The 5,066-nt window shown below is 51.6% G+C and overlaps 1 non-coding gene across 1 annotated transcript; it reads left to right on the top strand.

Moving 5' to 3' along the window:
- Positions 1-1,157: 1,157 nt before the first annotated feature.
- Trnai-gau (transfer RNA isoleucine (anticodon GAU)) lies at positions 1,158-1,230 on the top strand. Its single transcript has one exon. It is a non-coding gene; the product is annotated as a tRNA-Ile (tRNA).
- Positions 1,231-5,066: the final 3,836 nt, after the last annotated feature.

The raw sequence follows: 5,066 nt of genomic DNA, 5'->3' as shown, positions 1-5,066 counted from the left end.
TACATGCATAGCCAGGGCCTCTGTTCTGGCAGTCTTGGTGCCATAGGGAGCTTAAGAGGGTTCAACGCTGGTTGACCACTCTCGACATGTCGTAGACACTCGAGTCACGCCGCGGGGATTAAAAAGAAGGTCCCCTTCACCCCGAGAAGTCAGAGTGGCGCTGGCTACCACCCCCAAGCACAGGAACAAAATTACATTGACATAAATACCCCAGAAAGCGGGGGAGAAAATCGCCCCGCCAGTAGCGTAGTGGTTATCGCACCAGACCGGTATTCTGGAGGTCGTGGGTTCGGATCCCACCTGGCGGGCATTTTTTCTTCACTTTCTTTCTTTCTTTCCAAATTCCTGATCTGTTTCAATGGCCTACCACAACCTCCCCTTTGCTTTCCGAGGTCTTCTTGACTGCCAATCCTTATTTGTGTGTTATTTCTACGAGTCCCTCATTTCCTATTCTGATTCGCTACATGCATAGCGAGGGCCTCTGTTCTGGCAGTCTTGGTGCCATAGGGAGCTTAAGAGGGTTCAACGCTGGTTGACCACTCTTGACATGTCGTAGACACTCGAGTCACGGCGCGGGGATTAAAAAGAAGGTCCCCTTCACCCCGAGAAGTCAGAGTGGCGCTGGCTACCACCCCCAAGCACAGGAACAAAATTACATTGACATAAATACCCCAGAAAGCGGGGGAGAAAATCGCCCCACCGGTAGCGTAGTGGTTATCGCACCCGACCGGTATTCTGGAGGTCGTGGGTTCGGATACCACCTGGCGGGCATTTTTTCTTCGCTTTCTTTCTTTCTTTCCAAATTCTTGATCTGTTTCAATGGCCTACCACAACCTCCCCTTTGCTTTCCGAGGTCTTCTTGACTGCCAATCCTTATTTCTGTGTTATTTCTACGAGTCCCTCATTTCCTATTCTGATTCGCTACATGCATAGCGAGCGCCTCTGTTCTGGCAGTCTTTGTGCCATAGGGAGCTTAAGAGGGTTCAACGCTGGTTGGCCACTCTCGACATGTCGTAGACACTCGAGTCACGGCGCGGGGATTAAAAAGAAGGTCCCCTTCACCCCGAGATGTCAGAGTGGCGCTGGCTACCACCCCCAAGCACAGGAACAAAATTACATTGACATAAATACCCCAGAAAGCGGGGGAGAAAATCGCCCCGCCAGTAGCGTAGTGGTTATCGCACCAGACCGATATTCTGGAGGTCGTGGGTTCGGATCCCACCTGGCGGGCATTTTTTCTTCGCTTTCTTTCTTTCTTTCCAAATTCTTGATCTGTTTCAATGGCCTACCACAACCTCCCCTTTGCTTTCCGAGGCCTTCTTGACTGCCAATCCTTATTTGTGTGTTATTTCTACGAGTCCCTCATTTCCTATTCTGATTCGCTACATGCATAGCGAGCGCCTCTGTTCTGGCAGTCTTAGTGCCATAGGGAGCTTAAGAGGGTTCAACGCTGGTTGACCACTCTCGACATGTCGTAGACACTCGAGTCATGGCGCGGGGATTAAAAAGAAGGCCCCCTTCACCCCGAGAAGTCAGAGTGGCGCTGGCTACCACCCCCAAGCACAGGAACAAAATTACATTGACATAAATACCCCAGAAAGCGGGGGAGAAAATCGCCACGCCGGTAGCGTAGTGGTTATCGCACCAGACCGGTATTCTGGAGGTCGTGGGTTCGGATCCCACCTGGCGGGCATTTTTTCTTCGGGTTCTTTCTCTCTTTCCAAATTCTTGATCTGTTTCAATGGCCTACCACAACCTCCCCTTTGCTTTCCGAGGTCTTCTTGACTGCCAATCCTTATTTCTGTGTTATTTCTACGAGTCCCTCATTTGCTATTCTGATTCGCTACATGCATAGCGAGGGCCTCTGTTCTGGCAGTCTTGGTGCCATAGGGAGCTTAAGAGGGTTCAACGCTGGTTGACCACTCTCGACATGTCGTAGACACTCGAGTCACGGCGCGGGGATTAAAAAGAAGGTCCCCTTCACCCCGAGAAGTCAGAGTGGCGCTGGCTACCACCCCCAAGCACAGGAACAAAATTACATTGACATAAATACCCCAGAAAGCGGGGGAGAAAATCGCCCCGCCGGTAGCGTAGTGCTTATCGCACCAGACCGGTATTCTGGAGGTCGTGGGTTCGGATCCCACCTGGCGGGCATTTTTTCTTCGCGTTCTTTCTCTCTTTCCAAATTCTTGATTTGTTTCAATGGCCTACCACAACCTCCCCTTTGCTTTCCGAGGTCTTCTTGACTGCCAATTCTTATTTCTGTGTTATTTCTACGAGTCCCTCATTTCCTATTCTGATTCGCTACATGCATAGCGAGGGCCTCTGTTCTGGCAGTCTTGGTGCCATAGGGAGCTTAAGAGGGTTCAACGCTGGTTGTCCACTCTCGACATATCGTAGACACTCGAGTCACGGCGCGGGGATTAAAAAGAAGGTCCCCTTCACCCCGAGAAGTCAGAGTGGCGCTGGCTACCACCCCCAAGCACAGGAACAAAATTACATTGACAAATACCCCAGAAAGCGGGGGAGAAAATCGCCCCGCCGGTAGCGTAGTGGTTATCGCACCAGACCGGTATTCTGTAGGTCGTGGGTTCGGATCCCACCTGGCGGGCATTTTTTCTTCGCTTTCTTTCTTTCTTTCGAAATTCTTGATCTGTTTCAATGGCCTACCACAACCTCCCCTTTGCTTTCCGCGGTCTTCTTGACTGCCAATCCTTATTTCTGTATTATTTCTACGAGTCCCTAATTTCCTATTCTGATTCGCTGTATATATATATATATATATATATATATATATATATATATATATATATATATATATATATATATATATATATATATATATATATATTGAGAGACAGAGCTCCGAGATGCTGAAGGACCACTTTTAATTAGGCTCCCGAGGACAGGCCACCGAAAGATGGAACTGTCCGGGGACGATGATGGTTATACACAGATGACAGTGGCGATTGGTTTGGATGAGTAAAAGGAACAGAGGGATTGACCTGCCGTGTCCCACACTGGATATAACAATGGTCATGTCGCTTCCACGCATAAATATCACAGCAGTACACCCCTAATGCCCACACATTTCCCCCCGCTGCTGAAGGCGGCCGCCTGGCCGTACGGGGTTAGAGGTGGCGACCGGTGAACGATTTTAACCGTGAAACGCGCACTATTTCAGTTCCACGGCGCCGACGGTCCGGTGAAGTGTCCACTGGAGACACGCGATAATTAACTGGTGAGGTCTGTTCGCTTATAACGTAGGGGCCCAGGTAGCGGTGAAGAAACTTTTCGCAGAGTCCTAGAGTACGAACAGGTGTCCAAAGAAGAACTTCGTCTCCTTTGGAGAATTGAACAGAGCGGTGGGATGAGTCGTACCGGGCCTTCCGTTCTTGCTGGCTGGATTCGGTGCGGTCTCTGGCCACACGTCGACAGTGAGCGATCCGTTGGGTGAACTGATCGTGAAAAGGCGAAATGGCGGGGATCGGAGCCGAGAAAAAGGCGGTGTCCAGAGCAAAAGAGGGGGGACGGCCGTAAACAAGAAAGAAGGGCGAGTAACCGGTGGTGCGCTAGACAGCTGAATTATATGCGAACGTCACGAAAGGTAGGATGATGTCCCAGTTGCGGTGGTCCGGGCTGACGTACATCGAGATCATGTCGGACAGAGTGCGGTGGAAACGCTCGGTGAGCCCGTTCGTCTGGGGATGGTAACTAGAAGTCGTTTTATGGACGGTGTCGGAAGCCCGAAGCACTTCCGCAAGGACGTGGGAAAGAAATGTCTTGCCACGGTCACTAAGCAGGACCCGAGGTGCGCCATGTCGCAAGATTATACTCCGTAATGCAAAGTCAGCGACTTCTTGAGCACTACACATTTAAGGGGAGCGGTCTCAGCGTAGCGGGTCAAATGATCCACAGCCGCCACAATCCAGCGGAAACCATCGGTTGTTGGAGGTAGGGGCCCGTACAAGTCTATGCCTACGGCTTCAAACGGAGCGTAGGGGCATGGAACTGGTTGAAGTAAACCGGCAGGGGGTGACGTCGATCGCTTGCGGTGCTGGCACGAATCACAAGAGGCCACGTATTGTGCGACACTGGTAGAGAGGCCGGGTCAGAAAAATCGACTGCGAACGCGATCATACGTCTTCTGAAACCCGAGATGTCCAGAAGTGGCATCATCGTGAAGCGCCTCGAGTATGCGTCGGCGGAGTTGACGGGGAGCAACAGGAACCCATTCATAGCCGGCAGGGTGGGGGTTTGCGCGGCAGAGAACTCCATTAATAATCCGAAATAGATGAAGTTGACGTCGCAAGCGGCTATTGGGTGGCTGGATGCATCCATCAAGGCGGTCAATTAAAATGCGACAATAAGAGTCTGTGCGCTGTAGCGTTTGCAGTTCGGTAGAGTCGGGTACGGAAGCGTGGTTGAGGGGGGCCATGGGTAAACACGGCTTACTGGAGTCGGAGGAGGCTTGCGACACGGCCAGCTGCGACGAGAAGGATAGGGGACACCGCGACAGTGCATCGGCATCCAGATGCTTTTTGCCGGATTTGTACGTGATGGTGAAGTCGTACTGTTGCAGACGCAGCACCCAACGGCCTAGGCGCCCAGACAAATTCTTCATTGTCAATAGCCAGCAGAGGGCATGGTGGTCTGTGACGATGGGAAAATGACGGCCGTATAGGTAGGGACGAAACTTCTGAATTGACCAAACAACTTCCAGGCATTCTTGCTCGGTGATACTGTAGCTCTGCTCTGCTGGTGTCAAGGCGCGACTGGCGTACGCGACCACCCTTTCACGATGATGAGCGTCTTGCTGCAGGAGAACAGAACCAATGCCGCAGCCGCTGGCGTCAGTGTGCAGTAAAGTGGGTGCTGTCTCGTCAAAATGGCGCAGGACGGGATCGGACGTAAGGGCGTCTTTGAGGGCTTGAAAAGCTTCCTGGCACTCGTTCGTCCAGACGAAGGACACGTTGGCTTGTAAAAGCTTGTGCAGAGGGGAAGCGAGCGTTGCAAAATTGCAAATAAAACGCCGGAAGTATGATGAGAGACCAAGAAAGCTTGGC

The sequence above is a fragment of the Haemaphysalis longicornis genome, unplaced genomic scaffold (assembly GCF_048455015.1).
Source record: "Haemaphysalis longicornis isolate Haplotype H1 unplaced genomic scaffold, Haemaphysalis longicornis Haplotype H1 scaffold_13, whole genome shotgun sequence".
In the NCBI taxonomy this organism is placed as follows: domain Eukaryota; kingdom Metazoa; phylum Arthropoda; class Arachnida; order Ixodida; family Ixodidae; genus Haemaphysalis; species Haemaphysalis longicornis.
Note: the sequence above shows the minus strand (reverse complement) of the source record. Positions and strands in the feature narration are given on the sequence as shown.